The following is a 12,782-nucleotide window of genomic DNA, read 5'->3' on the forward strand; positions in this document are numbered from 1 at the left end:
TTAATTTAATAAAATAAATATGTACATATGAAACTTTTCATAATGTAATTTCATTATTATTGAACCATATAGTGATTTTTTTCCATGAGAGGATTCTTTTTACTATTATGTCAGAAAGCTGAAAAGCTACAAACTAGATTAGTACGATTCATTTGAAATAAATAGCAAAACGTTTGAAGAATAGCTTAACAAGATACAGAATTATCAATGATAATGGCACTCTAACCTTGAAAAAATGAACAAATATTTAAAAAGAATGTTTTTTGTTTAATGGTAAAAAATGATGGACAGAAAACGGTGGCCAGTAGACCCATTCAAAGCTCTTCTGGTCTTTTCCACACACTTCCCATCTGCCACACACAAAAACTCACTAGAGAAACTCCTGAGAGAAAATCAGAAACTAGGATTTAAGTTGTCCTATCCTCAGAATCAGGGAGAAATTAAGTGATAATCTAGCTAAATGAGGTTGTTCAACAGTATCATCTGAAATTCAGTCAAAAGGACTCTAAACTTTCAAATTCCCTGCCCTACATTGGTCAGATACTCCCAAGAATCAAGTAGAATCAAGTGGAACTTTGCACATCTGTTTCTCCACTTCATGACCATGGGTTTTACAGTCAAAATGCTAATGCCAGATGAAAAACTCTATTTTCACCTTTCACCTTTTAGAATATGACACTGAAGAGCAATTAAGCAAGACATAAGATTGAATTACTGGTATGATACATTAAATTAGAGAGGAAAATCTGACCATTTAAGTTCTATGGGTAGGACAGAAAAAAAAGTATAATTTAGAAGCCATGTGTTTTAAATACCGAAATTCTTCATGTACCCTGTTGTTCAGTGTATAAAGATTCTTAAGAACTTTCAGTGTGAAAAATGGATAAGAGCAAACCTATATAATGCATCAACTCTGCAGACCAAACCTATGGATGAAAATACACAGAGAAGTTGCTAGGCTCATACGCATCCCGAATTTTATAAGATCAAAATGGATATATCAACCTGAAATCTGGCATTGTGATGCCCCCAGCTATGGTTTTCTTTTTTAAAAATTCCCCTGGCTATTCGGGGTCTTTTCTGATTCCACACAAATCTTAAAATAATTTGTTCTAACTCTCTGAAGAAAGTCCATGGTATTTTGATAGGGATTGCATTAAACGTGTAAATTGCCCTGGGTAACATTGACATCAAAGCTGTGGTCATCAAGACAGTGTGGTACTGGCACAAAAACAGACACATAGATCAATGGAACAGAAGAGAGAATCCAGAAGTGCACCGTGAACTTTATGGTCAACTAATATTCGATAAAGGAGGAAAGACTATCCATTGGAAGAAAGACAGTCTCTTCAATAAATGGTGCTGGGAAAATTGGACATCCACATGCAGGAGAATGAAACTAGACCATTCTCTTACCACCACACACAAAGATAAACTCAAAATGAATGAAAGATCTAAATGTGAGACAAGATTCCATCAAAATCCTAGAGGAGAACGCAGGCAACTCCCTTTTTGAACTCAGCCACAGTAACTTCTTGCAAGATACATCCACGAAGGCAAAAGAAACAATAGCAAAAATGAACTATTGGGACTTCATCAAGATAAGAAGCTTTTGCACAGCAAAGGATACAGTCAACAAAACTCGAAGACAACCTACAGAATGGGAGAAGATATTTGCAAATGACCTATCAGATAAAGGGCTAGTTTCCAAGATCTATCAAGAACTTATTAAACTCAACACCAAAGAAACAAACAATCCAATCATGAAATGGGCAAAAGACATGAAGAGAAATCTCACAGAGGAAGACATGGACATGGCCAACAAGCACATGAGAAAATGCTCTGCATCACTTGCCATCAGGGAAATACAAATCAAAACCACAATGAGATACCACCTCACACCAGTGAGAATGGGGAAAATTAACAAGGCAGGAAACCACAAATGTTGGAGAGGATGCGGAAAAAAGGGAACCCTCTTACACTGTTGGTGGGAATGTGAACTGGGAATGTGAACTGGTGGGAATGTGAACACACTCTGGAAAACTGTGTGGAGGTTCCTCAAAGAGTTAAAAATAGACCTGCCTTATGACCCAGTAATACTGTTGGGGATTTACCCCAAAGATACAGATGCAGTGAAACACCCGGACACCTGCACCCCGATGTTTCTAGCAGCAATGCCCACAATAGCCAAACTGTGGAAGGAGCCTCGGTGCCCATCGGAAGATGAATGGATAAAGAAGATGTGGTCTATGTACACAATGGAATATTCCTCAGCCATTAGAAACGACAAATACCCACCATTTGCTTGGATGTGGATGGAACTGGAGGGTATTATGCTGAGTGAAGTAAGTCAAACGGAGAAGGACAAACATTATATGTTCTCATTCATTTGGGGAATATAAATAATAGTGAAAGGGAATATAAGGGAAGGGAGAAGAAATGTGTGGGAAATATCAGAAAGGGAGACAGAACATAAAGACTCCTAACTCTGGGAAACGAACTAGGGGTGGTGGAAGGGGAGGAGGGTGGGGGGTGGGGGTGAATGGGTGACGGGCACTGAGGGGGGCACTTGACGGGGTGAGCACTGTGTGTTATTCTGTACGTTGGTAAATTGAACACCAATAAAAAATAAATTTATTATAAACACGCACACACACAAAAACCCAAAATGGATATATCAATAAAAATTTGTATATTGTAGAAAAACTAAATTTAAAAAGGCCAATCATTAACATATTTTATAGTATTTTAAAATTGAATCTAGGGGCATCTGGGAGGCTGAGCCATTTGTGCATCCTACACTTGATTTCAGCTAGGGTCATGATAACGGGCGAAAATGGATCAAGCACCATGTCAGGCTCCACATGGAGCCTGCTTTAGATTCTCTCACTTTCTTTCTCTCACTTTCTGTGCCCCTCCACCCCATGACTCGCACTCAGTCTTTCTCTTTCTAAAAAAAATAAAATAAAAATTTAAAAAAAATAAAAGAAATGGAATTTGAACTATAAATAATAATATTACAAACAGCCACTCATTTTGATAAAGGTTTTCTGAAGAATGACATTTAAATTTGATGAAATCTGATTCATCTATTATTTCTTCTTTTTTTTTCTACTGAGAATTATTTGCCAACTCCATTTTCATTTCTTCTAATTATGTTCATGTTTTCTTTTAACATCTTGGAAAAATTGAGTGTGTTTATTATAAATACTTAACTGCCCTTGTCTCCTAAGAATAACTTTCTATCATTTTCTGGTTCTGTTTCTATTTATTGATATTTTTATCATGGTCATATAGCACAATTTCCTATAATTTAAGAATGTACAGTAATTTTCATTAGATACCGGAATTTATGATTACATTTTGTTGAAACTAGAATTTTGTTGTACTTTAAAAAAATCTTGAACTTAGTTTTAACCACAACTTCCAAAAAACAGGGCAACTATGCCTAATGCAATTTCATGAAATCCTTATTGTGCAAGGATATATACACTTGATCTTAGTCAAAAGGCTGAAAAGTGATAAGTGTGCAAGGATATATAATAAAGCTCCTAGTTGTGAGATATTTCCTTCTTTTCAATATTTTAATGTGTCTTTGGGACTATAATTTAAAATACCATATGAAAAACTAAATATAGAGAAACTGATAGTTGGTCTGTTTGGTCAACCTGGGTGGCTCAGCAGTTGAGCGTCTGCCTTCAGCCCAGGGCATGATCCTAGAGTCCTGGGATCAAGTCCCACTTCGGGCTCCTTGCATGGAGCCTGCTTCTCTCTCCGCTTCTTTCTCTTCCTCTCTCTCTGTGTCTCTCATGAATAAATAAATAAAATCTTAAAAAAAAGAGTGTGAAGAAAATTACATTTTTGTAATTTCAAGACGAAAAGTAGTACCAAAGTGTCTTTATCCTTTTTTGAGAATGTCTCTCCATGATATCAAATTCTTGCTTTTAATGATATGGATTTGTTCTTCTAAATTTAAAGAGATTTGATTTGGCTTTTCACAAAGTTCCCTGATAGACCACATATTGTGATTGTCTAAAAATGACTCTCTAGTCCCCAGAATTAGATAATAGAATAGTCTGAAAAGTGTGGGGAACAAGTGGAGCATTTTCTTGGTTTTCAAAAGAGTGACTACAGTTCTTTTTTTCTTTCTTTTGTGAAAAATATTATCCTTGAATATCAATAGTGAATGATTTTGTTTTACATTGTCTTTAATTGAATTGTATTTTGAGCCACATTGGTATTTTAGATCAAATTTACAAAATCAATTTATTTTATTTTTATTTTTTTAGGCAGGGGAGAGGCAGAGGATGAGGGAGAGTGAGAAGCTCAAAGAGGCTCCATGTCCACTTCAGGACTTGATCTCATAACCCTGAGATCATGACCTGAGCAGATATCAAGTCAGACGCTTAATAGAGTGAGCCACGAAGGCATCCTTACAAAATAAATTTAAACAGTTAATTTCCTACATCAAGATACTCTAATCCCTGAAATTTATCAGCAAACATACCCGGAAATGAAATTGAGACTGACTTTGCCACTAAAGTGCAATTGAACACCAGAAAATACAAAATTAAAATTTGAGAAACTCGAACTACTCAAACTAAAACTACTACTTAATGTGTGTATCTCCATAATATATTTTTACTTTTATTAATCATTAGCAAATCGTCTGAGCAATTTCATAAACTTGTATGTTTAACGGAAATTGTAATGAAGAGTGAGGCAAGGGGTTTCAATAGATATCTTATTCACATAGTGCTTATCCACTGGGCTTAGGCTTTCTTTCTGAACCCATTCATGTTGTATAGAGTATTAGCACAATGGAAATACATTAACTTTCTATAAAAATATATTATAACTAATCAATGTCTTTAATATATTTACAATGTAAATTTGTTTAATAAGAATAAACCTATATGTAAAATGTGATGTGTTCATACAAAATAATATATATACACATATATATTACATTATGTATGATATATGTACAATATATAAAATATGTATTATATACTGTAATATGATTTACTATAGATATTTGGTATCCAATATACTATAGATTTTATATATTTATATAATATATAGTACATATTTTATATACACATATATTATAATGGTATGGATAACATATTATATTACATACAATAGATATGTAGCATAATGTCATATATACTATGTATAGTATATATGCATGTGTATGTATATGTTATGCACACATATATTATCCGTGGTATAACTTATTAAATTACTTAAAAATTGTGAGTGAAGAGATGTGCATTGTTCTTGTGGTCCTGTACCTCTGTGAACTTAAGTCCTTTTTTTTTTTTTTGGTAAAGATTTTATTTGTTCATTCATGAGAGACAGAGAGAAAGAGAGGCAGAGACACAGGCAGAGGGATAAGCAGGTTCCACGCAGGAAGCCCGATGTGGGACTTGATCCAGGACCCCAGGATCATGCCCTGAGCTGAAGGCAAATGCTTAACCACTGAGGCACCCAGGGGTCCCATTACTTAGGTCTCTACTTTCTCCATCCATGTGATAAAAATAGACTCCTAAGAATTCTTTCTGCTAAAAACTTCTGTCTTTGGTAAATTTTTTACTGCACCAGTCTTTTATAAGATCTTATTACTTAAAAATAACAGCTTTTTATAAGCACTTATTTAAAAATAATTTCTGTATTTTTAAAAAGATGTTATTTATTTATTTGAGAGAGAGAGAGACAGAGATAGTGACCGACATAGTGGAAGTGGGGAGAAGGGGGAGAAGCAGACTCCCCACTGAGCAGGGAGCCTGACACAGGACTCGATCCCAGGACCCTGAGATCATGACCTGAGCCAAAGGCAGCTTAACTGACTGAGCCATCTAGGTGCCCCATATCTTTATTTTGATAGTAAAAAGTAAAAACATAAGTATAAATCTAGTAACTATCACTTTACATGAAACTGTGTAGCACAATATATAAAATATTAAGACTTTTTAATTAACAGAATATCCTAGAGAGAATTAACTAGAATGGCATGAAGGAACCTGCAGGAGATGAAATATTTTTTCTTAAGATCAGGCCATTTATTCCATTTATCCAATTTTTGTAGAGTTTCATATTTTCTGCATCATTTTAGACACACTCCATCCATGCAAAGGCCTTGAAAACAGTATGCAACAGATTTCATCTGAATTGCATTAGAAAAGTAACCTGATTGTGCCACATTGCCTGGATAGGCCAAAAGCCCTGAAGGTAGAAAAAAAAACGACCAAGCAATAAACGCTAAAACAGCAATTTGTGCAACGTAGAACATTAACTAAAATCTTAAAAGAGTTTATATTCCAGGTATGTATCAAACTGCAGATGTCATGTAAAATATATCTGCTGATGGAGATTACATGTCACACAGAAAGGTCTTTTCAGGAAACTTCGAAGGTGATGAGCCATAATAATAAATCAGCCAAATGATCCTCCTCTCTGGCTGATGAAAGGAAATTCTCCTTAAGATCAATCATCATGAACAAGCTGACAACGAAGTAGCCTTGCTGCTGATCTTATGCCAGACTACGTGGAAGATTTCACACATCCTTGAAATGCAACTAGTGTAAAAATTGCATACTCCTCACATAGACAATTTGGTTCAGAAAGAGAAAAAGAGAGAATTATAGCCTTTTGACCCCAGAAAAAAAGAGGTGCTCTGCATAAGAGACTGTGTGTGTGTGTGTGTGTGTGTGTGTGTGTGTGTGTGTGTTTAACTATCAGGAGGAGATTTAGAGTCAAGAGTGGCATAACAGAGGTTGGATAAAGGAAAAACAGGATAAGGCAAATATGGATTCTGATTGAATTTCCATACCCTACTGACTTCCATTAGCTGGAAAGGTCTCACTTGAGAGTCAACATCAAGCGGCTGTTTGGAATCCTTTCATCCCCAGTATCCATCCACACCACTCCCACACACGTTGTTTAATAAGAATAATCACCATATTTTCCATTATTGCATAAATTTGAACCTCAGGCATCACTTATACTTCATAGGTCCTAAAACCCTCCCTCCACATAGAAATTCTGGTGCACCAATGTAATTGAAAGCTGAATCATTGAGGAAGCAATTCACAAAATAGAAAAACTGAGATTTTTACTGGAAAGTTACATGCTTGAACTATAATTTTTAAAAATATACTTAAGTTTGACAATCTATTCTGAATGATCATTACTAACCATCAACCTAAAGATATTTCTAAGTGCTCAGGCTGGTTCAAGGTAACAGCCCATGCTGGGAATGTTACTGACCAGTGCTGGCATCAGGAGAACTGAGTTGTACTCGGCTTTGTACTAACCAGCCCTAGACATTGAGGGAGTCACTCATCAGTTTGGACCTGAGTTTTCTATCTTTGAAGGGAAATTTCTTGCCCTATCATGATGAAACCTATTTCTATTAACAAACTTTTTGAGACTTACTGCCCTCTGCTTTCTATTACTGAAATGAAGCCACCTGCATCATGGATCTTACCGAGGAAAAATATCACACAAAAGAATATATTTTCTAATCTAGCCTAATTTTTATTTTTTCATATAGAACTTTAGTGTTCTCTTAAACATCTGTAAGGTTTCTGGGGAAGTGAATTTTGGTCCTTTGTTTTCATCACATAAATTACAGTAAAAAATGATACAATCCCCTTCAATAATCAACCAGTGTGTAAACATTATTGTAAATCTTCCTCAATCACTTTTTCCTTATTCCTCAATTAGGAAATCTAGTAAATATATGCAAATATTTGAACAAATACTAATGTGGTTATTTCTTACTAGCTTTCGAGGTCAAAATTCCTACTGAGGAGACTTCCAAATTTGTCATGTTAATGCTTGTATTAATGAATAAAACATGGCATATTTTCATAAATATGATTTATTGAATGTCAAACCTTTGCAATAATATAGGTCTTTTAATTTCCTTTCCTCATAATGGACATTACTGAAATGACTCAAATACAAGGAGAAAGAGACCTGACAAAGAAACTACTTGTATAAAATGATGAACAACTTCCCCTCTGTACAGATGAACTGACCACATTTGGGAAAATATAATCAAATATAATCTTCAGTTCTATCCTACTTACTGGTATTTGCTGATCGATTGCTCATACAGGTTTTTGCTTACAATGGATTTTACTTCATAGTATTTTTCTCCTTTCACGGACAATATTTTCCATATGATTTTAATGTAAACGTTTCCATCTATATTATTTCATCATAACAAGTGAACTGTGTCTCTGAAATTGAAAACTTCATATGCACTACTTTGTATCAATCGGAAATCTCTGCATTTGTTGATAGTAATCTCAAATTCAAGGGGTAAAGAAGACGAATGACGAATGACCTTGCAGGATATTTCTTTTCCTCATCTTTAAAGTCAACATACTCTGTATTTAAGGTGAAAAAAGATGTCTGAGGGATTATAGATTCCAACATATGTAGTTTATGTAGTGTCATTGTGCTATTTGCTCTGGGGAGGACAAAATCTTAAAGTGTGCAATTGAGTCTTGTGACAGCCCCTTGATGTTGCTAGTAAGACAGTTATAGCAGACTGAGAAGCACAGAGGTTTGGTTATAAATCAGGCTCAAGTGTTATAATAAAGTTTATAGAAACTGTATAAACAGCATATAGCTTATGTAGGAGGAGCTATCTTTGTCCTCTTCTTGCCTTCTTATTTTTACTCCTATGGTAAGAACTTTTGAGTAATTAGGAAGCTGGTATGTAGTCCTCATGAGGGAGGAGGAATAATGTGTTCAGTGAAACAGAAGAAAAAAAAAAAAGCACACACACACAACTGATCCCTGCACCCCAGTTCTGACTTCTCTCAACCGTGTGAGCTCATCCCCAGCATGGCTACTCCTCCTTCCATGAAAGAAAGATATCTGGGTAGAATTTTTTTTTCCCCTGGGTAGAATGCTTGCCCTGTAGAGGTAAATGCAAAAGCTAGTCTTTCTCACTTTGTCTCTGTGTCTTGGTCATACACACATGCACACACGCACACACACACATACATTATGTAGTTATTTGAAGACTATTGAACCAGATTTTCATGTGATTCAAGTATTCAGTATTCAGTACTCAAATGAAAATGACACCTGCTAATTTGAAGATCGATTCTGAGAAATGGCAACACAGGCTATTCTGGGCTCTATTTTCACAGATTTTCTGAATTTAAGCTTAGAATTTCTAAAATATGTAATGTTAAACTTACTTGATTTAAATTTAATCAAGTTCATAAAATGACAAGTATTATACATATTTCTGAAGGTTTATGTACTTAAACAACAACAAAAAAATGCTACCCAAAGTTTGAGCTAAGCCACAGGCAAAAAGTCTAATATTATACAAAATGCCAATGAAATATTAGAGGATAGACCAAATTAACTGTTAATGTTAAAATAAATCTGCAATAATGAAGATGAAATGGGAATGCAGAAAGAAAGAAATTAATTTTGGAAATGAAAAGGAGAGCAAAACACTGTAGGACTGCTGACAAAGATTAATCAGTATACTTTAATCTGGGTACAAGAAGATAGCAAAACAATCAAAAAAAGGTTTATAATTTTGAGTACTATAATAAGTCTAGATTCTGAACATTTTTTTCTCATCCTTGATGATAAAAAATCCGATGCTACATTAGGTTTTCTGGAGTAGTCTGTATTTTTCCTATCAGGCACCCCGTGTATTACACTGGCAAATATTCATAAAAGAAATTTAAGAAAACTACTAAGCCACAGTCATTTCCTACAAAATTTATATTCAAAAGAAAGCAATTTCTTATATATTTAGATTTTTTTTCAAACAGGATCCACAAATCGTACTTGTCACAGAATCTGCTTTTGAATTCTAAAACTTTAGTTAGAAGAAGTTTTGGTTCTCTCCAGAGTGTGAATACTGGACTTTGCAATCAGGGAGTCTCAAAGATAGTTTGTGTATAATCTCAAATTTGTTAATGTTTTATTTGAAATCATTTTCATTTAAGACACCTGTATTTTAGTATGCTGCATGTAGCCAGCTGTCCTGATGTGTGCTAAGACCAATAACATGTCCATGGTTCTCTGTTGACCATGATCGCTGACATCAGGGTAGCAGGATACTTCCTCTTGTCACATACTTACTTCCTCTTCCACTGTGGGTCCTGTTACAAGGCTCCAGCTAAGAAATACTTCTGCTAAGGTGCTAGTGTGTTCTTTGGTTTTGGTAGTAGAAGTAGATATTTAGGGCTTTTACATGCAAATAATTATTTTGTACCCTCACCTATTTGAAATTCTCATTAGATTACCTCTATGAAGGTCAAAAGTTGAAACCAGAGTGGACATTGTAAACCGGCCTCAAATCGTTATTAGAGGCCTCCCTCAAGTCTAAGGTAGAAAGGCCAAGAGCCCTTGGAAGGATTGGATACGGACAAGAGGGAAAGCCCAAACTAGTAATAAAGTGTGATTATTAAATAGCATGTCCCCCATTTATATTTCCTTCAGGACATTCGGAGTCGGAAAAGCCTCAGGGTTGTGAGACAAGATTTAAGGACTTGGAGATCCTTTTCCTGCAAATCACCAGCTCATTTAAAGCCTATTATATTCAGTGTGGAATTAGACATTAGCATCTTGACAGACTTCACATAACAACCTTCATGACCTTCAAGACATAGACACATTCATAACAGTATTCGTAGCAGATACATAAAAATAGTTTGAGAAATTACATAGTTTTTTTCAGTTTATAATATAGCAAAATTCATATTATAAAAGTCACTGTGTATATTTTGCTTTTATTATTCATGCATTTGTTTGGGATTGTGTTTCTGTAAGGACTACATATTTATAACTTACATTTCAACTATTCCACCAAAGTTTTCCCTTCATCATTTACAACTGCTGCAGAGATTACTGAATATATCAGTTTCATGGAGAAAGAAAGGCACTTCCAGCACCTACTATTATGCTAGAAAATGAAAGGAAAGGTTTGTTGGTGATGAATAAAGTTAGGAGAAAAATTTTAAGAAAGAGACTTCAACTTCACAACATGGCTCTGTAGTCTTTCTATTGAAATGTCATCACTAACCTACAGAGAGAATATAGATGAAGGTACATTATTGCTTTTTGAAACTTGGAGGAGAGAAAAAAAATCAGTATCATAGATAAAGATTTTGATTCCTGACCTCACTAGCCTACTTTGCAATTAAACCAAAGTCATTAATTTTTAGCCTCAAGTACATGAGACTTCAGAATTTTACCGCTGTAATGCAGCAGCTCAATCAAATGGGCCATGGTGGTAGGGCCACTGCATATGCAAATTCAGATGCAGTAGAAATAGATTGCATTTCATAATGTCATAGTAAGTCACTGTATGGCAAACTACCATGATTTTCTAAGAAAATCACATTTTTTAAAAAGTATTCTGTGCTAAACTTTAAGAAAAGTTTTGCTTTGTAAGTAATTTGGCACTTGAGAGTTTGGAATCTTTTCTGAAATTTTCTGCCAAATTTCTGCACCGATCACTTTTGATGCTTATTGTTGTTATTTTTAGATTGTATTTTAAGATATGCAGATGTAGGATGAAGTAGGAGATACGGGTTCTATCCTAGCCAACTGGTTTTGAGGAAATCACACTATTTGGGCTTCATTGCCCCCAAAATATTGAATGTATTGGAATAAATCACCTCTTAAGAAATCTCCTTTTAGTTAAAATAAAAGATCATTTATCAGGGTCTTGGTCATTGTAACTTTCAGAATCTTTAATTACACACATCAATAAGTCACAAGTTAGTGGTTAACATCTGAACAATGACAAACCCTTAGATAATTATTTTTTCTTTCTCCTAGTTAATCTGCTTCCCTCCTTTCCCCCCTCTTTCTCAATCTTTCTCCTTCTCTCTCATATGTGGGATTCACAAATCATTAGTGAACTAAAGTAGAAGAAAATGATTTCTTTGTAAGACATGCCAGCTTTCTATAATCACTCTACTATGACACAAGCTTCCAAGCTTTAGGAAGCTGTGGAAATGACCTCATTCTCAAAACCCAACAACTCTTTCTATGAATCTTCAGAATCTATTTTGTTGCCATATCTTTAGTGTTTGCATAATTTAAATTAAAAATATAGTTTCTATCTTATGCCAAGAGCTTTCAGGTAGCTAGGCCTTGTCACAGGGTTTTAGTTTACTCCAGAATATTCCTACATGTACTTGGCAATATCAGTGGCTGTGTCAGTTTGAGTCTGTGGTCTGTTCAAAAAGATGCTGGAGAGGGAAAATTGCTGTCCTTGGCACAGTTACATTCAACTGCAGATGTGAGCACTTTGTCACCAGTAATTTACACAGTGAAGGGGGCAGGGGACCAGGATATAGGATTATTTCTTTTGATTTCTGGGCCCATTTTTGCATTAAGCCTCCTGGAAGTTTATTATTTAACCTCTCTAAAGAACACATTCATATTTTACTGGAAAATGAAACTGTAAAGAAGTAAAAGTATATCAGATGTGATTGGGGTGAGTTTAGTGGATTAATCCAGATTTGAAGACTAATTTTTCCTCTGAAATTAATGACATTACTGTTTGCATTGATTTTTAATAATATTCAAGGAACATTCAAGTACACATATTAATATATTCTCATCTCCAAATTTAGTTTCTTAATTGTATTCTAATGTCCACCTCGCTTTAAGACATTTATTATTATTATTATTTAGTTTATTTAAACTAAAACAAACAAACAGTTTGCTCATTTCTCCCACCCCACATCCCTGCCCCTTCTGGCAACCACTTATCT

The sequence above is a fragment of the Vulpes lagopus genome, chromosome 24, assembly GCF_018345385.1.
Source record: "Vulpes lagopus strain Blue_001 chromosome 24, ASM1834538v1, whole genome shotgun sequence".
In the NCBI taxonomy this organism is placed as follows: domain Eukaryota; kingdom Metazoa; phylum Chordata; class Mammalia; order Carnivora; family Canidae; genus Vulpes; species Vulpes lagopus.